At 45.1% G+C, this 24,466-nt stretch overlaps 1 protein-coding gene across 1 annotated transcript in view; it reads right to left on the bottom strand.

Annotated features, from left to right (window-relative positions):
- Positions 1 to 18,523, bottom strand: part of arhgef18b (rho/rac guanine nucleotide exchange factor (GEF) 18b) — a 234,604-nt gene extending 216,081 nt beyond the window's left edge. The window contains exon 1 of the mRNA XM_072244323.1: positions 18,310 to 18,523. The gene's annotated coding sequence lies outside the window, so the exon portion shown is untranslated. The remainder of the gene's footprint in view (positions 1 to 18,309) is intronic.
- Positions 18,524 to 24,466: the final 5,943 nt, after the last annotated feature.

Below are 24,466 nucleotides of genomic sequence, written 5' to 3'. Positions count from 1 at the left end.
CTGGACTATTCCTCTTCTCACCCTGTCTCTTGCAAAAACGCCATCCCCTTCTCGCAATTCCTCCGTCTCCGCCACATCTGCTCTCAGGATGAGACTTTTCATTCTAGGACGAGGGAGATGTCTTCCTTTTTTAAAGAAAGGGGCTTCCCTTCCTCCACTATCAACTCTGCTCTTAAACACATCTCCCCCATTTCACGTACGTCTGCTCTCACTCCATCCTCCCGCCACCCCACTAAGAATAGGGTTCCCCTGGTCCTCACCTACCACCCCACCAGCCTCCGGGTCCAACATATTATTCTCCGTAACTTCCGCCACCTCCAACGGGATCCCACCACTAAGCACATCTTTCCCTCCCTCGCTCTCTGCATTCCACAGGGATCGCCCCCTACGCAACTCCTTTGTCCATTCGTCCCCCCCATCCCTCCCCACTGATCTCCCTCCTGGTACTTATCCGTATAAGTGGAACAAGTGCTACACATGCCCTTACACTTCCTCCCTTACCACCATTCAGGGCCCCAAACAGTCCTTCCAGGTGAGGCAACACTTCACCTGTGAGTCGACTGGGGTGATATACTGCGTCCGGTGCTCCCGATGTGGCCTTTTATATATTGGCGAGACCCGACGCAGACTGGGAGACCGCTTTGCTGAACATCTACGCTCTGTCCGCCAGAGAAAGCAGGATCTCCCAGTGGCCACACATTTTAATTCCACATCCCATTCCCATTCTGACATGTCTATCCACGGCCCCCTCTACTGTAAAGATGAAGCCACACTCAGGTTGGAGGAACAACACCTTATATTCCGTCTGGGTAGCCTCCAACCTGATGGCATGAACATCAACTTCTCTAACTTCCGCTAAGGCCCCACCTCCCCCTCGTACCCCATCTGTTACTTATTTTTATGCACACATTCTTTTCTCACTGTCCTTTTTCTCCCTCTGTCCCTCTGAATATACCTCTTGCCCATCCTCTGGGTCACCCCCCCCCGTCTTTCTTCCCAGACCTCCTGTCCCATGATCCTCTCGTATCCCCTTTTGCCTATCACCTGTCCAGCTCTTGGCTCTATCCCTCCCCCTCCTGTCTTCTCCTATCATTTTGGATCTCCCCCTCCCCCTCCAACTTTCAAATCCCTTACTCACTCTTCCTTCAGTTAGTCCTGACGAAGGGTCTCGGCCTGAAACTTCGACTGCACCTCTTCCTAGAGATGCTGCCTGGCCTGCTGCGTTCACCAGCAACTTTGATGTGTGTTACTCCCTTTACTACTTTATCCTTCTCTGTTTTTAAAAGGCTGCTTCTTTAGAATTGGTAGCTTTAACACTAACAATTTATTATAGCCATGTGTACGAAGGTACCGTGAATGACTTTGTTTTGCATGCCATCCGCACAGACCACTTCATAATATCGGTGCATCAGACCCAAACCCTGCATCAGGACTCATTTCTGCCGTTGCACAGATGCTGTTTGACCTGCTGGGTTCGTCCAGCAGATTGTGTGCTGCTCCATCTTCCAGCATCCGCAGTCTCTTGTGTCTGTATCCAAATAGGACAGGACCAATATTCTAGCAGAGGCACTTGCTGAGCCCCGTCGAGGGGTCTAAACAAGCTTGGCAACTAAGCAACTAACACCGGCCTGTAATTTCAGGGGGAGGGAGGCAGTATTTGATGTGTAAGATGGGTTTTAGAGTCAAGATCAGAAGGTAGAGGAGTGAGTTTGGCAAGCAGAGGAAACAAAAGCTGAAAACGCTGGCTACAGTATACTTTAATGCAAAGAGTCTTAGAAATATAGCTGAAAACCGAGGACAAAGTTAAATGTTAGAGATCATGGCAATTCTGAAAAATTACCTCAAGGCTGACAGAAATGACAGCTGGAATTGGTGAGAAAGGTGGGTGTGGAGAGTTGAGCAAAAATTGGGTTGTAGCCATGTAGGTTAACAAAGGAATTATAAGTTTGAGCAGGAATGATACATAAGACCATAAGACACAGAAGCAGAATAAGGCCATTCAGCCCATTGAGTCTGCTCCACCATTCAATCACAGCTGATTTATTATCCCTCTCAACCCCATTCTCCTGCCTTCTCCCCATAACCTTTGACACCCTGACTAGTCAAGAATCTATCAACTTTCGCTTTAAATACACCAGTGACTTGGCCTCCATGGCCATCTGTGGCAATGAATTCCACAGATTCACTACCCTCTGGCTAAAGAAATACCCCCTCATCTCTGTTGTAAAGGGACATCCCTCAGTTCTGAGACTGTCTCCTCTGGTCCTATTCTTCCCTACTACAGGAAACATCCTCTCCACATCTTCTTTTTCCAGACATTTCAATATTTGATAGGCTTCAATAAGATTCCCCCCCCTCCACAAACCATCAAACACTCCTCATGCATTAACTCTTGCATTCCTGGAACCATTCTTGTGAACCTCCTCTGGATTCTCTCCAATGCTGGCACATTTTTCTTAGATAAGGGGCCCAAAATTGATCACAATATTCCAAAGGTGGTCTGGGCAATGACTTATAAAGCTTCAGCATTATATCCTTGTTTTTATATTCTAATCCTCTCAGAGTAAATGCTAACATTGCACTTGCCTTCCTTACCACAAACCAAACCTACAAGTTAACCTTTAGGGAATGCTGCATGAGGACTTCTAAGTCTCTCCACACCTCTGATTTTTGATTTTCCTCCCCATTTAGAAAATAGTCAATGACTTTATTTCTTCTACCAATGTTCATGACCATACACTTCCCCACGCTATATTCCATCTGCTACTTATTTGTCCATCCTTCTAATCTGCCTAAGTCCTTCTGCAGGATCCCTGCTTTCTTAACACTGTCTGCCCCTCCAAGTACCTTTGTATTGCTCACACTTTGGAAGTCTGATCACCTGACTGTACTTCTTCAAGTACAGACGGAGACTGAAGACCACAGAACCAGTAGAAAGGACCGAAAAGGAAAGGACAAGGGAGGCAGAGGAGCGATTACAGCACTGCTTTGAGTCAGTGGACTGGACAGTATTCACCCATTTATCTTCCAATCTGAATGAATACGCCAACGTTATCACCGATTTCATTAAAACCCACGTGGATGAGTGTGTGCCTACGTGAACATACCTTACATACCTGAATCAAAAGCCATGTATGAACCAGGAGATTAGTGGTCTGCTGGGAGCTAGATCTATGGCATTCAAGTCTGGTGATCCAGGACCATAGAAGAAGACTAGCTTCAACTTACAGAGGGCTATCTCAAGAGCAAAAGAACAACTCCGACTGAGGACAGAGGTGGAATTGGATGCACGTTAGTTCTGGCAGGGTTTCCAGGCCATTACTTCCTACAAAGTGAAACCTAACATTGTCATGCTTCACTCCCAGATGAGCTCAATGCCTTTGAAAAGGAGAATAAAACTACAGCTTTGAGGATCCCTGCAGTATCCAGTGACTCTGTGATCTCTGTCTTGGAGACCGATGTCAGAATGTCTTTCAAGAGGCTGAACGTTTGCAAGGCGACAGGCCCTGATGGTGTACTTGGTAGGATTCTGAAAACATGTGCCAACCAACTGACATTTTCAATCTCTCATTGCTACAGTCAGAAGTTCCCAGCTGCTTGAAAAGGGCAACAGTTATACCAATGCCCAAGAAGAGCAGGGTGAGCTGCTTTAACAACTATCATCCAGTAGCACTCACATCTACAGTGATGAAGTGCTTTGAGAGGTTGGTTGTGGCAGAATTAACTCCTGCCTCAGCAAGGGCCTGGACCCACTGCAATTTGTCCATCGCCGCAATAGGTCTACTGAGACGCATTCTCATTGGCTCTTCACGGCCTTGGATCACCTGGACAATGCTAATACTTACGTCAGGCTGTTGCTTATTGACTACTATTCAGTGTTTAACACAATCATTCCTACAGTTCTGATCAAAAAGCTCCAGAACCTGGGCCTCTGTACCTCCCTCTTTAACTGGATCCTTGACTTCCTCACTGGAAGACCACAGACCGCGTGGATTGGAAGTAACATCTCTGAGCCAGCTGGTGGCGCAACGACATCAGCGCTGGACCCGGGAGCAGAGGTTCCCGGGTTCGAATCTAGTCGGATCCGCTCCCGAGTATGCTTTCCATCCGTGCCAGGTTGAGTGTTGAGATCGCAACTCAACCTCGTAAAATAAAGGGAAAAATACTGCGAAAATGCCTGTGTGAGGAGTGGCGTGCCACACAGTCTCTCTCTCGCTCCGCGCCTTGTAAAAGCCATGAAAAAGACATCACCACGGACGCACACACGGACATGCAGACGCACATGCACAGACTCACATGCACGGACTCACACGCACACAGGCACACACCAAAAAAAAAAGGAAATAACATCTCCACCTCGTTGACACTGATAACGGACTTCAGAAAGGGTAGGACAAGGGAACACACAGCCGTCCTCATCAAGGGATCAGAAGTGGAAAGGGTGAGCAATTTCAACTTCCTGGGTGTCAACATCTTTGAGGATCTATCCTGGGCCCAACATATCGATGCAGTTACAAAGAAGGCACAACAACAGCTATATTTCATTAGGAGTGAGGAGATTTGATATGTCACCAAAGACACTCGCAAATTTCGACACTTGTACCGTGGAGAGAATGCTAACTGGCTGCATTACTGTCTGGTATGGGGGTGGGAAGGTGGAGGAGGGAGGCTCTGCACAGGATCGAAATAAGCTGCAGAAAGTTGTGAATTCAGTCAGCTCCATCATGGGCACTAGCCTCCCCAGGATCCAGGAACATCTTCAAGGAGAGATGCTTCAAAAAGGTTAGTTAAAGTCTGTCCCGAGCCTTGTGGCCCATCAGGTTAGTGTTTATGCTGGTTTCTAAGGCATGTCCTCTTCTCATTGCTATCATCAGGGAGGAGGTACAGGAGCTTGAAGGCACACATTCAACAATTCAGGAATAGCTTCTTCCCCTCTTCCATCAGATTTCTGAAGGGATATTGAACCATGAACACTACCTCACTACTTTTTTTGTTTTTTTTCTTTCTTTTTGCCTATATATTTTTTTTTCTCTCACCCCTTATGGGTGGAGTGTATGTGTATTTTTCCCTCAATCTCACGTCCTCTACCAGAAGCCTGGGAACTTGAGGATTCAGCGCAGTATCCTTGCTGTTTGTAGTAGTGTGCTCTTCTAGATCAAGATCTCAGATATTGCTCCTGAGATTTGTTGGAGCCACTCTCTCAATCCAGGTGTCACACCCCAAGTGTTCTTATCATCACCAGGATTACTCTGGCTTTAACCTTCCACATCCTTTCTATCTGCTCTTTCAAGCCCTGGTATTTCTCCAGCTTCTCGCATTCTTTCTTCCAGATTTTACTGTCATTCAAGGTTTCCACATCTATTACTATTGTTTTCTTCTGTTCCTTGCCCAGTATTACGTCTGGTTTGGATGGTTAGCCAGTACCTGTTTAATCGGTCTGTATTTGGAAGTCCCACAAGATCTTATCATGCTGACTTTGATATACTAGAAAGTTCAACCAACTGCCTGCAGATGTGGTGACTGAGGAAGCAGGGCAAGGACCATGTGATTACAGAAATGTCAAACTAATAACAGTGGTGAGCAAAATATTGGAAAAGGTTCTGAGACACAGTGTAAATTATCATTTAGAGAAACACCACTTGAATCGGATAGGACAAAGGTAAGGTCAAGGTCAGTAGATATTTGATATAGAATGCACAAAGAGAGAAAATGAGAAATTGGAATAAAATCACTTTCATAGAATAAGGCAAAGAACAATGGTCAACAGAAGTTTAAGAATCTGGAGGCATGTGTACAGTGGGATCCTGTGGGGCTCAGTACTGGCCTCTTGCTACATGCTAATGATTTGGATAAATATGATTCAGAGGTTTGTCAAAACTGGTAAAGTGGTTGATAGTGGAGAAGACAGCTTCGGGTTGTAGGATTTTAAGAACGGATAGCAGAACTGGGTACAGAAGTGGCAAATATAATCCAGTTTGGAGATGTTTGTGAGTAGTGCATCTGGGAAGGGCAAATGAATGAAATGTAGAGGAACATAAGGATCCTGGAGGGCAATCCCCAGAACATGAAGGCAGCAGGATAATTAGCCAAGGTGGTCTGGAAGAAATTTTGAACATTGAGTTTTATTGGCCCGAGTATTAACAAAGATCAATTCTAGGGTAGCATTAAAAATAGCTAAGCCACAGCTACTGGATTACGTACATTTCTGGTTACCACATTCTATGTACAAAGGGGTCAGTAAATGTGCAAAGGATTTTTGTTATGAAGAATTATAGGTATAGGGGAAATTAAACTGGAAAAGAGGATTAATGTCTGAAATTGTGAGTTTTTGAGAGAAAAATAAACACTTTTGCAAATTTCTGGGAAACACTGAACGTGAGAAACAGAAGTGGATTTAAATACTGGTCATCAGACAAACCACAAAATTCACTGCGTGAGATCTGGCCTTGAGCATGTAGGGGAGTGGCAGATGAAAAGCTGCCTTGTTTTAAGTGTAAATTTATAAACATGCATGAAGAATAAGCCATTGCCATCAGTAACCCATGAGTATAACAAAGCCAATCACTTGCTGCGTCAAGTTGTGAGATCTGATTGCAGGTACCTCTGGAGGTTACATCACAAGAGTACATAGTTCACTCTGAACTTTTCCCACTCAATAGACATAAGCATCAAACTCTGGGCTGATGCTCCCTGCACCACTGAAGAAGAGGCATGCTGTCAGAAGTCTCACCTTTACAAGGACTGACTAAATCAAGGATCAAGTGAATACCAGGATTTTAAAAGAAGGGGAACAGAGTTATCTCCAGTGTCCAAACCAACAATGTTCCATCAATCAACATATCTGAGACATTTCACATTGCCATTCTTCCATCTGTGGGATGTGCTGTGTTGAAATTGGCTGCTTCACTTTTTACATTATAGCAGAGATTGCATATTGGAAATATTTTAGGGGTACTTCAAGGGTGTAGTAGCTGCTTTCTATCTCCTGTCTCCAGTAAGCCCACCTCCACACACTTGCCATTGGTTAATCTGACACATCAATCCTTAGGGTCCTCGAAAGGCCAATAGGATATTGTATTGACTTGCAAAATGATTGAAAGTTGCTTCACTGTCAATTAAACAATCCATGTTCTAAATATCTGTTATTTCTCAAAGGAAATGCATCTTACTCTGGACTTGCTGCCAGCAATAACCCAGAGATCAGTTCTTCATTCCCTGGAGAAGTTGGATCTCTTGGAGTTTTGTCCCAATTTGCCAAGTACAGAGGAAGATTATGCAATGGATTTAGGACCCACACACGTGACTCGTGATCTCAGCCTGGTCCACAGTCACAAGGAAGTTAATCACTATTTGAAGGTGCAGATCATCTTAACAGGTTAGGAAGAATGACTTGAGCAACACGCACAAAATGCTGGCAGAACTCAGCAAATCATGCAGCATCTATGCAGGAGACCCTTCATCAGGATTGGAGGTCAGAATAAGTAGGTGGGGGAGGGAAAAATACAAACTGACAGGGGATAGGGGGGATGAAGTAAGAAGCTGGGAGGTGATAGGGGGAAGAGATAAAAGGTGGAAGAAGGAACATAACAGGAGAGGAGAGTGGACCATGGAAGAAAGGGAAGGAGAAAAGACATCAGAGGGAGGAGATAGTTAGTTGAGAAGAGAAGGGGTGAGAGGGTACCAGAATGAGGAATGGAAAAATAGAGAGAAGGAGGGAGGGAGGAGAAATTACCAGAAGCTAGAAAAATTGATGTTCATGCCATCAGGTTGGAGGCTACCCAGATGGAGTATGAGGATCTACTCCTCCAACCCGAGTTTGGCCTCTTCATAACAGTAAAGAGACCATGGACAGACATGTCAGAATGGGAATGGGAAGTTGAATTACAATGAGAGCCGTTGAGAGATCCTGCCTTTTTTGGCGGACAGCGCGAAGGTGCTCGACAAAGCAGCTCCCAATCTACATTAGGTCCCACCAATGCAGAAGAGGCTGCACCAGGAGCACTGGATCTAATAGATGAACCTGACAGACTCACAGGTGAAGTGTCACCCCATTGGAAGGGCTGTCTAGGGCACTGAATGGTAGTGAGGGAGGAGGTGTAGCACTTGTCACACTTGCAGGGATAAGTGTTTGAAAAATGACATTCTTTTGTCATTTTGTGGACTGCTTCAACAACCACTTGGGGTGCCAGATGATTGTTGTGGGCTTACTAAAAGAATTTTTTTTTCAAATACCAGGTGAAATTCTTTGCTTCCCCTTCAAAATTCCACCAGAGAAGGCAGACAAAGCCTCAGTTTAATACTTCAGCTGAACTTCATCTAGTACTTCTAGATGAGACGAGTACTTCATCTCCGTCAACACAATAGATGTCGAGAGACCTTACCAACCTTCTGAAACGACATCGGTGTGGGTGCATGTGTTTCATACCAACTCTGAAACTGCCCAAGGTACTTTACATTGTAGCTACACTGAGGGGTGGCGTCTCAGGTTTGCAAGGCAATCCTAGCAAACAAGCTTTACACAGCAAGATTCCACAAATTTCAAGATCACTTTTGAATGCTGATGTTTAGTGCATCACCAGTAGAACCTGAGGGATTTAAGATATTGATCCGTCCAGCTATAACACAGAGGGGCACAAGGTCTTACGGCAGGTACAAATAGGGTCCCAGCTTCTTACTGTAAATATAACACAGTCCCATCTTCTTTATGTGTACAGCAGTGACATACAATGGCCACACACCAGTACTGCATGAATATATGGTATTTTCCACCACCAACTATAACAGCTTGTACTTAAGACAGCCCAACACTCCAAAAGTTTTCACTAGAATGCCAACAGGTAAATACGAGGGGTGATTGATAAGTTTGTGGCCTAAGGTAGGAGGAGTCAGTTTTAGAAAACCTAGCACATTTATTTTTCCTACATTTACACACACAGTCCAGTGGTTGTGGAGCATACGGATCCCTTCTTTGTAGAAGTCGGCATCTTGGACCTCCAGAACTGGTCCACAGCAGGGGTGATTGATAAGTTTGTGGCCTAAGGTAGAAGGAGATGAGTTATTAACTTCAAACTTTCTGCATTATCACTCAAAGAGTTGAACTGCATGTGCGTGTAACAAGAGCTGTACAACTCATCTCCTTCTACTTTAGGCCACTAACTTATCAATCACCCTGCTGTGGACCCCTGGAGGTCCAAGACGCTCTCATTACATGCATGTGCAGTTCAACTCTTTGAGTGATAATGCAGAAAGTTTGAAGTTAATAACTCATCTCCTTCTACCTTACGCCATGAACTTATCAATCACCCCTGCTGTGGACCACTTCTACAGAGAAGGGATCTGTATGCTCCACGAGCACTGGACTAAGTGTAGAAGGGGACTATGTTGAAAAATAAACATGCTAGGTTTTCTAAAATTGACTCCTTCTACCTTAGGCCACAAACTTATCAATCACCCCTCGTATATAACACCACTGGGTGTTGCAATAGGAATCTGAAAGCTTGGCAAAGTGGTAGGTTTGAAAGAGCTCCTCAAAGGATGAGACAGAGGTAAAGGAGGAGGGAAATTTAAGGAGGAAATTCCGGAGCTTGGGGCCTCATTGGATGAAGTGAGAGAAAGCAGGGGTGTGCAAGAACCGAGAAGGGATAGAGAGAAAGATAAATACTTAATTGAGCCCAAAGGAAATGGCTGTGTCACAGTAGCATTACAAGTTCACAGATATACAAATATTATAAGAGAAATAAGAAGAATAAAAATAAGTTATCTTAAACAGTCTAACAGTGGGCATCATCACTTCCCTGGCTATAGGGTGACTCATTATAGAGCCTAATGGCCAAGGGTAAGAATGACCTCGTATAGCGTTCTTCAGGGCAGCGCAGTTATCTCACTCTATTACTAAAAGTACTCCTCTGTTCAGCCAAGGTGGCATGCAGAGGGTGAGAAACATTGTCCAGAATTGCCAGGATGTTCCGCAGGGTCCTTTGCTCTACCACAGCCTCCAGTGTGTCCAGTTTGACTCCTATAACAGAGCCAGCCTTTCTAATCAGTTTATTGAGCCTGTTGGCATCAACCATGTTGTTGCCATTGCCCCAGCACACCACCACATAGCAGATTGTTTGTACTGGTGACAATCGACAGATAAAACATGTAAAGGAGAGGCCTGCATACTCCAAAAGACCTCGGTCTCCTCTTCTTGTACTAAGCCTCTATATTGGTGCTCCACTCAAGTCTGTCATCCAGGTGCACCCTCAGGTACTTGTGGGTCCTCACCACATCCACATCCTCCCCATCAATAGTAACGGAGCAATGCAAGTTTCGTCTTCCTGAAGTCCATTGCCATTTTTGTCTTACTAACATTGAGAAGCATATGAATCAGCTTGCACCATTTGACAAATTCCTCCACCAGGATCCTGTATTTATCTTCCCTTCCTCCTTTTACACACCCAGCTATGGCTGAGTCATCAGAGAACTTCTGCAGATGATGTGGTTTAGTGTTGTATCTAAAGTCCAAGGTATGCAGGGTAAACAGAAAGGAAGCCAATACCCCCCGGTGCTACTTATAGCCATGCCTGACACACAGCTCTGAAGCCACACAAACTGGTCTAGCAGTCAGGTAGTCCATTATCCAGGGTACAATGGAAATACCAATCTGCATTGAACAGAGCTTTTCTCCCAGCAGTGAGGGCCGTATGGTATTGAAGGCACTTGAGAAATCTAAAGTCATGATCCTCACAGTGCTGCCCTGCTAATCCAGTTTATATTCAGATTCAGATTTACTTTATCATGGGTACATACAGTGAAATGCGATGCTTCTGTTAACAACCAACACACCCAAGAATGTGCCGGGGAAGCCCACAAACATCACTATGCGGTCCAATACCAACAAAGCATGCCACATTAGTTGTCAGAACAACACAGAACAGAAAACAGAACATACCAAGTGATAAAGCAACAACAGCCAAACAATCTCCATTCCTCCCTCCCAGCTTGCATATACACAGTCTTCTAACCCCCAAGATTCCCGTGGAATCGCAGACACTGGACTTTCAACTTCCCCTATATAGAAAAATTTTCCCTATATACTTTACCATATATAAGGGAAATGAATCTCAACTTTACATCAAACATTATCATCAGATCACTTCCCCACAATTCTTATCTCCTTTCTGGTTCCAGATCAATATTTATCGATGGTTATCTATTGCGCGAGATTACGGACTTGCTGAAAAGGCAGTCATGAAGGAGCACGGCACTGTTGGACAGACACCACACCACCTAGAGAGCAGCAGAGAGGAAGTGTTTCACTGCTGCAAGGCAGCACTACCAGAGGGGCTGCACCAAAAAGATGCCACCCTCCTCGAGTACTAAGAGTGTGCTACAACGGGCAACACTAAGCTCTCAGAGATGCAGTCCTGAGGGAGGACTGCAGTAGACCATAGGACATAGGGGCAGAATTAGGCCATTTGGTCCATCATGGCTGATTTATTATCATTCTCAAACTTTGATGCCCTTACCAATCAAGAATCTAACAACACACACCCTGCCAAAGGGTCTCAGCCCGAAACGTCGACTGTACTCTCTTCCATAGATGCTGCTGTCTTGCTGAGTGCCTCCAGCATTTTGTGCGTGTTGCTTGGATTTCCAGCATCTGCATATTTTCTCTCGTTTAATAATCTACCAACCTCTGCTATAAATATACCCAAAGGCTTGGACTCCACAGCTATCCGTGGCAATGAATTCCATAGATTCATCACCTTCTAGCTAAGGAAATTTCATCTCATCTCTGTTCTAAAGGGAAATCTTTCTATTCTGATGATGTGCTTTCTGCTTCTAGACTCCCCAACTACAGGAAACATCCTCTACACGCCCACTCTATTTAGGCCTTTCAATAGTCAATGGGTGTCAGTGACATTCCCCCGTCAATCTTCTAAACTCCAGCAAGTACAGGCCAAGCACTCCTCAAACAATAACCCTTGCATTTTTGGGAACCTATCAACCTCTGAACCCTCTCTAATATTCAATAACACTGTTCAAAGGCCCGTACCGAGGGAGCGATGCATTACAAGAGGTGGTGCCACACCAAGGAAGAGAGCGTAGTGAGGTAATGGCGCTCTGTTCAAACTCAGTTTTAAACTCCTGGGGGTGCACACCTCGCACAACCTCTCAGGGTCCCAGAAAACACACTACACAATCAGGAAAGCTCCCCAATGCCTCCACTTTCTGGGGAGGCTGAAGAGCAACGGTCTATGCACATCTATACTCACATACTTGTACAGATACACTGTAGAGAGCATCCTAACATGCTGCATCAACGCATGGCATGGAAACCGCACTGCGACATTCAGGAAGGCTCTATAACGGGTCGTCAAAACTGCCCAAGGCACCAGCAGTGCCAGCCACCCGCCATCAAGGACAGAAATACAGAAAAGTGCCAGAAAAGGCCCAGCAACATCATGAAGGATCTCACCCACCCTGCTCATGCTCTGTCCCACTTCCATCAGGGAGGAAGCTACGCAGCATCCACAAGCAGGACCACCAGGCTCAAAAACAGCTACTTTCTCCAGAGAGAACCATGGGAGAGCCACAGTGTCAGACAGGCAGTGTGGAAAAAGTGCTACTCTTTGAAAGGAGAAAACTCAGCAAGTGCAAAATTGCGGGAATCAACGCAGGAATGAAAGGGTTAATGTGCAAGGTGCACCCAATGGCCCTTGGCTGGTAGTCGCCGGAATCTGGAAGAACGAGGTGGAATCTCATCGGAATCTACCCAATATTGAAAGGCCCAGACAGAGCGGACATGGAGGGAATGTGGAAGTCTAGGACCAGAGGGCACAGCCTCAGAATGGAAGGATGTTCTTTTAGGACAGACATGAGGAGGAATATCTTTAGCCAGAGAGTGGTGAATCTCTGGAGTTTATTATCACAGACAGCCGTGTCAAGTTATTGGGTACATTTAAAGTGAAAGTTGATAGATTCTCAATTAGTCAGGGTGTCAAAGGTTACAAGGAGAAAGCAGAAGAATGAAGTTGAGAGGAAAAATAAATCAGCCATGATTGAATAGTAGAGCAGAGTCAAAGGGCTGAATGGCCTAATTCCACTAGTATGTCTTCTGGTCTTATGGTGAAGAGACAGAACTGAAGAAGCACGGCATCCTCGGTCAGGGAATGCCCCACAATCTGATGAACGGTATTTAAGGAGCTACCTTCCTCTTGAGTGGTTCCTTCGGATCACAGACAACTTGTTTCCATCTGTTGGTTTTGAGATAACTAACAAAGTAAATGTGGAAACTGTAAGCTTTTCCTCAGATGGTCAAAAGGTGTTTGTTGGGGTGAGCAGGTGGATAGTCAGTGAGGTGATGCACTTGCAGTATTTCACAGCCTTCATGTGCTCCCGTTTCATGGCCTTAAAGCACTTAATATCATCCAAAATACCCCTTCCCCTCTTTGAATGGCCAGCGGTACCTGGAGTCTGTGGAGAAGTTGCATTTTTCCCTCATTGAGGAGATACATGAATCTTTTTCTCTGTTTATCTCTTCCCACAACACTGCCAGAATAGAGTGCCTGCGTCAAGAGAATGGAGTTTCTGGATGCTGAAGTCGGGGACTTTGGAACAAGGACAATGAAACTGTTCATTCTTTCTGCAAATTTGAAGATTTTTGTGGAAACAGCATTGCTGGAATCTCTGAGGTCCTTGAAATTCCCACTGTAGGCAGTTCAGGTTTCAGAAGCATAAAGAGGGCAGGAGTCACTGCTGTCTGGCAGACCATGAGTTCTGTGATAGGTCTGAGCTCTTGATATGAAAACAGAAAATGTTGCAAACACTCAGCAGGTCAGGCAACATCTGTGGAAAGTGAAACAGAGTTAATGTTTCAGGTCATTCCTCAGAACTTTACTGACAAATGGCCGAGACCCTTCATCGGGAGCCAAAATGTCGACTGTTTATTCCTCTCCGTGTACGCTGCCTGACCTGCAGAGTTTCTCTGGCGTTTTGTATGAGCTACTCTGGATTCCCAGCATCTGCAGAATCTCTTGTGTTTAATGTTTTCAGCAGTTTCTATTTTTAGTTCATGGTTCCAGCATCCGCAGTTTTGTTTCGATTTTCACTTACTGAAGTGGCAATTTTCGAAAACCCAGAAGGAGTACAGCACAGTTGGAGGAGCCCAATTAACAAGATGCTATGCTGTCAGAGAAGCAATACAAAGTACTGTTCTTACTGAGGAACAGCTCTGAGGAAGTGTTCTGGTCAAAGGGGCAGCGCTGAGGGAGAACTATCCTGTCCCATAAGCAGTAATACAAATGGTGCATTGTCAAAAGTTCAGCAGCAAGTGACTACTGCAGTTCTGAGGAAGCGGAGTTAAGGATGTGGCATATTGTCAGAGAAACAATAATTGATGTAGTGTGGTACCATCATAGACCATAACAGCACAGTACAGGCCCTTTGGCCCACGATATTGTGCCAACATTTTAACCCTTCCCTCCTACATAGTCCTCCATTTTTCTATTAGCCATGTGCCTAAGAGTTCCTTAAATGGCTTTTAATATAGCTGCCTCTACCACCACTCCTGTCAGAGAGTTCCATGCACCCACCACTCTCTATTTAAAAAAGTTACTGTACCTCTGACAACTCCATATACTTTCCTCCAATCACCATAAAATTATGGTCCCTCGTCATAGCCATTTCCACCCTGGGAAAAAGTCTCTGGCAATCCACTTGACCTATGCCTCTTATCATCTTGTACACCTCTACCGAGTCATGTGTCATCCTCCTTCGCTCCAAAGAGAAAGCCCTAACTCGCTCAATCTATCTTCGTAAGACATGACCTCTAGTCCAGACAACATCCTGGCAAAACTCTTCTACACCCTCTATAAAGCTACCACATCATTTCTCCAGAGAGGCCACCAGAACCAAGCACAATATTCCAAGTGTAGGCTAACCAGGATTTTATAGAGCTGCAACATCATCTTGATCTCAATCTCCCAACTAATGAAGGCTAACTCACTTTTTAACAACCCTAACAACTTGTGGGGCAATTTTGAGGGATCTATGGATGTGGAATCCAAGATGCCTCTGTTCCTCCACACCTCCAAGAATCCTGCCCTTGACAGAGGAGCAGTACTCAGCAAATGCAGCACCTTAGGGAAGATGGTAGTGAGAGAGTGCTGGATGGACAGAGAGGTAGTAATGGGGATGTGCTGCATTGTGAGAAATACTATGCAGTCTTGAGGTGTCAGAGGAGTTTATTACCTGAACGGTAGGATGAGTCTTTTGTTTCAGTGGATTTACAAGATTTCAAGGTAGCCACCTTTGGTGTTATACACAGCTGAACTGTTATTGCTTGGTAAATAATTTGCTAAGCCAAATGAGCAGCATAATTCTTCCTGCGAACCTTTCCTGCCCTATTACCCATGCTTCGATTACAACGGCCATCGTGGTTAAGGTGCCATTAGCTGCCTGCGTGAAACTTGCAGAGCTAACTTGATTTGTTGACATACTTTGTAAATGTGTTGTGGAGCTGTGAGCTTCTGTCCATTCCTGCAGCAAAACTTGATTTGTTTTGCTTTTGTTACTGATTCTTAGCTTGGATATTCAAACAGCTGGGGAGGCAACTCAAACCCCTCCAGTTTATCTAACCTATAGGGTTGAAAGAAAATCTTGAATTCACAAAACTCCCTCACAGCTTCAGTCCATCCCAAAGTCCTTTATAGACAGGAAGATTCTTTGCACTATGCTCATTCCTGTAATGCAGAGAATCTGTGCATGGGATGATCCCACACATGACAAAGTAACAATGACCCCGATTCCTTTCAGAGTAATATCAATTGAATCAGAATCAGGTTTAACACCATCGGCATACGTTGTAAAATTTGTTAACTTTACGGCAGCAGTACAATGAAATATATGAAAAATAAATAAATACAGAGAAAAACTGAATTACATTATGTATGTATATGTTTATTAAATATTTAAGCAGTGCAAAAGAAACAGAAATAAAAAAAAGTAGTGAGGAAGTGTTCATGGGTTCAATGTTCATTTAGAAATTGGATGGCAGAAGGGAAGAAGCTGTTCCTGAATCATTGACTGTAAGCTTTCAGACTTCTGTACCTCCTTCCTGATGGTAACAGTGTGAAGAGGGCACGTCCTGGGTGGTGGGGATCCTTCATGATGGACACTGCCTTCCTAAGGTACCGCTCCTTGAAGATGTCTTGGATACTACAGAGCCATGATGGAGCTGACTAATTCTACAAGTTTCTGCAATTTACCTCAATCTTATGCAGTAGCCACCCCCCCCCCCCCATTACCAGATAGTGATGTGCCAGTCAGAATGCTCTCCACGGTACATTTGTAGAAGTTTTTGAGAGTTTTAAATGACAGATAAATACAGACCAGGACATTGGGAATAACTACCACCTATATTGAAATGCTGCCCAGGGATCGTTTATGTCCAGGCTGAACAGACAGGGCTTGTTTAATGTCCAGTTATGCAAGACAGCTTCAGTACTGGAACAGAAAGTCAGCTGCCAGTCTGCGTCCATGCATCCTGAATTGTGCAGGCAGTGGGTTCGCCAGCAAGTAACAGAAATTGTAGTACCCCAGATGTATAAAAGAAACACAAACTATTTGCAACTGTATAGTACTTTTACAATTAAAAAACACAACTTTAAACATTTCACAGTCCAAAAAACATACCTGTTGGTAGGTTAGTTGGTCATTGTAAATTGTCCTGTGATTAGGCTGGGGTTAAATCGGGGGATTGCTGGGCGGCGTGGCTCAAAGGGCCGGAAGGGCCAATTCCGTGCTGTGTCTCAATAAACAAATGTATTACAGGGCTGGAGGGATGGAGGGCTAGTAAACCGCGTGCAATGGACAGAGCTAAGCAATACTGTACCACAACCAACAGGTCAGGTCGCAGCGTTGCAACCTAGCTGCATCTCTTTGTGAATGTGGTTCAGATTGACCTGAAATGTTAACACCGTTTCTTTCTCTGCTGCTGTTGCCTAACATGCCCAGTATTTTGAGCATTCTTCAGTTTTTAATATAGATTTCCTGCACCTACCGTCTTTTCATTTCCAATAGAGATGAATAGCATTTCCTCAGCTCAAATTTTCTCACCGCCTGACTCCATTGAGTCTGACCTGACTCACAAAGCATTACTATCAATTCCATCTTCCCCACTTATTTCCCTGTGATCCAGTTACTCTCAGGTACAACGACTCTTTCCTGATTCTCTGACACTCGGACCAATTTACAGTGACTATGAACTTACCAGGATAGGGGAGGAAAGTGGAGCACTCGGGGAGACCAGCATTGTCACAGGAGGAACCTAGAGTACTCAGGGGGAGACCAGCATTGTCACAGGGGGAACCTACAGCACTCAGGGGGAGACCAGCATTGTCACAGGAGGAACCTAGAGCACTCAGGGGGAGACCAGCATTGTCACAGGAGGAAACTGGAGCACTCAGGGAAGACCAGCATTGTCACAGGAAAAATTGTGTAAGCTCCACACGGAAGCCACGACTGAACCTGGACGACAGCTTTGCCTGTTCTGCCAGAATGCCACCCACAAGACAGAGCCAAGCAGCTTACTTATGTTTGCCACTCTTCCCCCCACCCCCACAAAACACACATTCTCTCCAACACAGGAGCACCATGATGCAGAGTGAAACCTGCAAAATGCATTGCAATTATTCAGCCAAGTTACACCAACAGCACTTCCTCTACCGCCAAAAAGTCATGACAAGGACAGCAACTGCACCGGGACGCTACAGCCAGCCTCCTCAAGTAGTAGACCACCCCAGACTTGGAAATACATCTCCAATCCTTCATCCAACTTGGAAACGCATCTGTAATCCTTCACCAGTTTTTTTTGGGGTCTGACTCCCGGAACACCGTTTCCAACAGCACGAGGAGCACCTTCACCACAGGACCAGCAAGAAGGTAGCTCACTTCTGAAGGGCAACAAGGGTGGACAATAATTGCCAGCCCACATCCCCCACCTCCAAAATTAAGCTGTCACAAGTGCAGAGATAATCAACACCATCGCAACAACGTGTGTCAGTGGGCTCGTCCACACCGACATCAACTGTGCCCAGATCTCAGACTCAGTGACATCTCCCCAAGAGAAAACTGGTTCGTCGGCATCGAGCTTCAACCCACCCAGGGTAATGAATGGGGAGGGGATTACATGCTACAACCAGAACTCCCTCCCCACAATGCTGTTGCAAGGAGTTTAATTTGAAATTTTGCAGCGGGAGGTGCAGATGTCATCCCCCCACATACATATACAGGCAACCCTCCACATGTGGAGGTACGACTCACTGAGGTGAGGTCTGAGACGACCGACCGGTCCTGAGCTTCGGCTCCTACCCCCAGCACCTTCCGTCTGAGTTTTCTTCCGAAGACTGGCGAGTGTGAAGCTTCACACGTGACCGTTCTGATGAAATGAAGCAAGAGGAAGCTTGTGGTCGGTGGAGCTGTGCGTGTTTTGTTTTCTTTCACATACACGGGCTGAGGACTCGCTTCTCAGGCTGACAGGGTCCGACTGCCACTTCCTGAGCTCCGAGGGCTGCGGCCTCGGTGTTTCCGCCCCCTCGCCGGCTCTGGAGCAGTGACCCCCGGCCCAGCGGCGTCTACGAGCAGCCGCCTCCGCCCCCTGCTCTCCCCCCCCACCCCGACCCCGTCTCCCCTTCGCCCCAGCTCTCCCCCCATCCCACGCCCCAACTCCTCCACCCCCACCCCTTCCATCCCCAACCCCTGCCCCCAGTTCTCTCTCCCAGCCTCCCGACCCCCCGCCAGCACCTTGGTCCGCATCGGCTCTCTCCCGTAACCCCCCCCCCCACCCCCGCCTTTCCCTGGCTCGGCCCTTCACCTTCCCGGAACCCCTGCCCCTACTCTACGCCCTTCCTTATCAAAACCTTAATCTGTCACCATCTTTTTTTTAAAAAAAATCTGAAGTTCTGCTCAAACCACTTTTTAAAGAGTAATCCAACCCCGAAAGGGGTGGGGGAACTAATCTTTCTCTTAAATGCGCAAACACGAGGAATTCTGCAGATGCTGGAAATTCAAGCAACACACATCGAAGTTGCTGGTGAACGCAGCAGGCCAGGCAGTTAGTCCTGACGAAGGGTCTCGGCCTGAAACGTCGACTGTACCTCATCCTAGAGATGCTGCCTTGGTCTGCTGCGTTCACCAGCAACTTTGATGTGCGTTGCTCTCTCTTAAGTGAATGATTTTTTTCCGCCTAATCAGCCATTCCCTGGATCTACATTCTTCCACGAGTGGAAAGTCCTTCTCCTCATCCACACAGCCAAAAACCTCACAATCTCATTTCTTTTAACCAATTCAAACCCTTATCACTCTGTTCATTCCAAGTATTAGAATACCAATATTCTCTGAACTGTATCTGATACATTAACATCCTCCCTTAAATAAAAAGGTCCAATACTACACAAAGTGCTGTGGATGTTGCCTCACCTGTGCTGTGTGCAACTGAAGGATAATCTCCCTGTATTTGTATTCCACCCTCCTATCAACAAGCAGCAACATTCTTGAGATACACCAAGAATGCAGATGCTGGAATCTGGAGCAACATTTTGCTGGAGGAACTCAATGCAGTGACATCTGTGAAGGGGAAGGTGCTGTTTGACCTGCTAAGTTTCTTCAGATAACACTTTTCACTTTCCTAGTTACTCACTGTATCTCTCTTATAGGGGTCATAGAGCCTACAACTCAGAAAGAGGCCCTTTGGATCAGCTGGTCGAGGCTGACCAAAATGCCCTTGAGCATTTTGTAAATTATATGCAGAAGCACCGAGATTTCTGAATGCTGCTGTCTCTCTCTCATCATTTTTGTAGTCTGCTTTCTTTTTAAGTCGTTTTGTCAAATGGCCAAATTCATATTTTTACAGATTATACTATTTCAAAGTAACTGACGTAGGTTCCTGATTTTAATCTCCCTGAGGAAGGGGTTCTTTGTTACTTTCTATACAAGTTGTGCCTTCCCCAAATAAAGGAAATTTGGAGAATGAAAACTATCCAATTTCTTCTTTTAAGATCCCAGGCTGAAATCCACCAGGATCTGCAGACTCACTCCGCATCATTTCCCTAGCGACTGAGGTTTTGCTGGATTCTTCTTCCCTTCCATCCAAAAGCTGATCGACATCTCTCGGCAGGTTGAATTCAATGCGAGAGGTTGTTCATTAGTGACACATCGCCAAGTTTAAGAAGAGCTTGTGAGCTTTCAGTTTCTTTTTGGCAGGCAGAAATCAGCGCGAAAGGTCGCTCGGTGACGCTACACAGCTTAAAAAGAGCTCAGACGCTTTGTGCTTTCTTTTGGCGGGTTGAAATCAGCACGTGACCAATAAAAAGAAAGAAGGTGCAAACTGAGCGGCCATTGTGTGAGTGGGGCAGTGTTAGAGCTGTCTGGCTTTGACTCAATAGGTTTGAGGAAGCACAGGTGGCGTTTCTAAGTAAACAAGTGTGTAAGGAAGTTTATAGTAAGTTTTTTCTTGTTAGTACTTTGCTAGTGTGCTGAGAATAGATACAGAGGTAGTGGTAAGTTCCTTGTGTGAGATATGGAAAATCTGGAACACCTCCAGTCTCCCTGATAACTATATCCGCACAAGGTGCATTGAGCTGCAGCTCCTTAGAGATGACGTTAAGGAACTCGAGCTACAGCTCGATGACTTTTGACTCATATGGGAAAATGAGGAGGTGATAGAGATGAGCTACAGGGGGTAATCAACCCTAAGTTGCAGGAGGCAGGTGCCTGGGTGACTGTCAGGAGTAGAAAAGGGAACAGGCAGCCTGTGAAGAGTACCCCTGTGGCTGTTCCCCTCAATAATAAGTATTCCTCTTTGGATACTTTTGGGAGGGCAGACCTACCAGAGGGAAGATGCAGGGGAGGGGGAATTGGAAAGCTTTTAAAAAATAACAGAAGGTAAGTAAAAAAGCCATAAAGAGAGAAAAGATGAAATATGAAGGTAAGCTAGCCAATAATATAAGAGAGAATACTGTACCAAAATATATATAAAGAGTAAAATAGAGATGAGAGTGGTTATCAGATGGCTGGATAATGATGATGGATAAGTAGTAATGAGAGACAAAGAAATAGGAGAGAAACTTCATAAATATTTTCTACCAGTCTTCACAGTGAAAGACACTAGCAGAATGCAAAAGTGACAGGGAGCAGAAGTGAGTATAGTTGCTATTGCCAAGGAGAAGATGGTTGGGAAGCTGAATGGTCTGAAGATAGTTAAGTCATCTCGACCAGATGGACTGCACCTCAGGGTTCTGAAAGAGGTAGTTGAAGACATTGTGGAGGCATTAGTAATGACTTTTCAAGAATCACTAGATTCTGGAATAGTTCTGGAGGTGTTTGCTGTCTTGAAGCAAGTCAGAGTGAACAAATTCCCAGGACCTTACAAGCTGTTTCTTCGGACCCTGTGGGAGGCAAGTGCAGAAAATGCAAGGGCCCTAACAGGGATATTTAAATCATGCTTAGTGACAGGTGAGGAACTGGAGGACTGGAGGATAGCTTAATGTTTAAGAAAGGCCCTAAGAATAAACCATGAAATTATAGGTCAGTGATCCTGACATCATTACTGGGAAAGTTATTGAAAGGTATTCTAGGAGGCCGGATATATGAGTATTTGGATAGACGGGGATTGATTGGGGACAGTCAGTATGTCCTTGTGCATGGTAGGTCATGTCTAACCAATTTTAGAGAGTTTTTTGAGGATGTAAATGGTAAAGTTCATGAAAGCAAGGCAGTTGATGTTGTCTACATGGACTTTAGCAAAGCATTTGATAAGGTCCCCAGTGGGAGGTTGGTCAGGAAGGTTTAGTCACTCAGCTATCAAGATGGGGTACTAAACTGGATTAGACATTGGCTTTGCAGGAGAAGCCAGAGTGTTATTAGATGGTTGACTGGAGGCCTTTAACTAATGGGGCACCACAGGGATCAGTACTGGGTCCATGGTTGTTTGTCATCAATATCAACAATCTGGATGATAATGTGGTTAACTGGATCAGCAAATTTGCAGATGACACTGAAATTGAGAGTGTAGTGGACAGTGAAGAAGACTATCAAAGCTTGCAGTGGGATCTGGACCAGTTGGGAAAATGGGCTGAAAAATGGGAGAAGGAATTTAATGTAGGCAATTGTGAGGTATTTGGGAGGACCAACCGAGGTAGGTCTTACATTGTGAGAGGTAGGGTACTGAAGAATGTGGTAGAACAAAGAGATTTGGGAATACAGGTCCATAATTGATTGTAAGTGGCATCACAGGTAGATAGGGTCATAAAGAAAGCTTTTGGCTCACTGGCCTTCATAGATCAAAGTATTGAGTACAAAAGTTGAGATGGTATGTTGAAGTTGTATAAAACATCAGTGAAGCCTAATTTAGAGTATTGTGTACAGTTTTGGTCATCTACCTACAGGAAAGATGTCAATAAGATTGAAAGAGTATGGAGAAAATTTACAAGGATGTTGTCGGGACTTGAGGACCTGAGTCATAAGGAAAAATGAATAGGTTAGAACTTTATTCTTTAGGACGTAGAAGGTTGAGGGAAGATTTGATAGAGGTATATAAAATTATGCAGGGTATAGGTAGGATAAATATAAGCAGTATTTTTCCACTGAGGTTTCGCGACACTGCAACTAGAGGTCAAGGATTAAGGGTGAAAGATGAAATGTTTAAGAGGAAATGAGGGGAAACTTCTTCACTCAGAGTGAGGTGAGAGTATGGAATTAGCTGCTAGCACAGCTGGTGAATGCGATTTTAATATCAACATTTATGTAAATTTGGATGGGTCTGACCAAAGCCTCAGCATTACACCCTTAAGTTGTATTCTAATCCTCTCAAGATGAATGCTAACATTGCATTTGCCTTCCTTACCACTGACTGAACCAGCAAGTTAACCTTTGGGGAATCCTGCACGAGGACTCCCAAGTCCCTCTGCATCTCTGATTTTTAAAAAAATTTTCTCCCCATTTAGAAAATAGTCCACATTTTATTCCTTCTGCCAAAATGCATGAGCACTTCCCTACACTATATTCCATCTGCCACTTATTAGTCAATTTCCCGCAATTAGTCTAAGTCCTTCTACAGACACCCTTCTGCCTCAGCAGTACCTGCTCCTTCACCTATCTTCGTGTCATCTGCAAACTTGGCTACAAAGACATAAATTCCTTCATCTAAGTTATTGATTCCCTAAAGGTTAACTTGCTGGTTCAGTCAGTGGTAAGGAAGGCAAATGCAATGTTAGCATTCATCTTGAGAGGATTAGAATACAACTTAAGGGTGTAATGCTGAGGCTTTGTTTGGACCGCACTTGGAATATTGTGAGCAATTTTGGGCCCCCCATCTAAGAAAAATGTGCTGGCATTGGAGAGGTTCCAGAGGAAGTTCATGAGATTGATTCCAGGAATGAAAAAGTTAACATATAAGAAGTTAACACTGGAGTTTAGAAGAATGAGGGGGGATTTCATTGAAATCTATCGAATATTGAAAAGTCTTCATAAAATGGATGTGGTGAGGATGTCTCTTACAGTGGGGGAGTTTAGGACGAGCCTCAGAACTGAGGGAAGTCCATTTAGAACAGAGATGAGGAAGAAGTTCTTTAGCCAGAGGGTGGTGAAGCTGTCTGCTTTTTCTGGCAGATGGACCATAGGCGCTCAGCAAAGTGATGCTCCTGGTGTGGCCTCCTGTATATCGGTGAAGACCCGATGTAGATTAGGATAAGAAAGGGGCTTCCTTTCCTCTGCCATCAACGCTGCCCTCAACCGCATCTCTTCCATTTTGTGCACGTCTGCCCTCACTCCATCCTCCCACCACACCACCAAGGATAGGGTTCCTCTTGTCCTCACCTACTACCCCACCAGCCTCCACGTCCAGCACATAATTCTCTGTAGCTTTTGCCATCTCCAACAGAATTCCACTACCAAAGCACATCTTTCCCTCCCCCCCACTTTCTGCTTTCTATAGGGATCGCTCCCTACACAACTCCCTTGTCCATTCGTCCCTTCCCACTGATTTCCCTCCTGGCACTTATCCTTGCAAGCAGAACAAGTGCTACACCTCCTCCGTCACTACCATTCAGGGCTGCAAACAGTCCTTCCAGGTGAGGTGATGTCGCCTGTGAGTCTGTTGGGGTTATAAACTGTGTCCGGTGCTCCTGATGTAGTCTCCTGTATATCATTGAGACCCGATGTGTGTTGGGAGACTGCTACGCCAAGCACCTACAAAAAAGTGGGATCTCTCTGTGGCCACCCATTTTAATTCCACTTCCCATTCCCATTTTAACCTGTCAATCCATGGTCTCTTCTACTGTCGCAATGAGGCCACACTCAGGTTGGAGGAGCATTCATTTGCGCAAGTATATGTAGATTATCAGAGGAAGCCAGCAAGAATTTGCTAAAGGTAAATCATGCTTACCTAACTAACTAACCCTGGGGGGGGGGGGGGGGGAGGGGT

The sequence above is a fragment of the Mobula birostris genome, chromosome 26, assembly GCF_030028105.1.
Source record: "Mobula birostris isolate sMobBir1 chromosome 26, sMobBir1.hap1, whole genome shotgun sequence".
Classification (NCBI taxonomy): domain Eukaryota; kingdom Metazoa; phylum Chordata; class Chondrichthyes; order Myliobatiformes; family Myliobatidae; genus Mobula; species Mobula birostris.
Note: the sequence above shows the minus strand (reverse complement) of the source record. Positions and strands in the feature narration are given on the sequence as shown.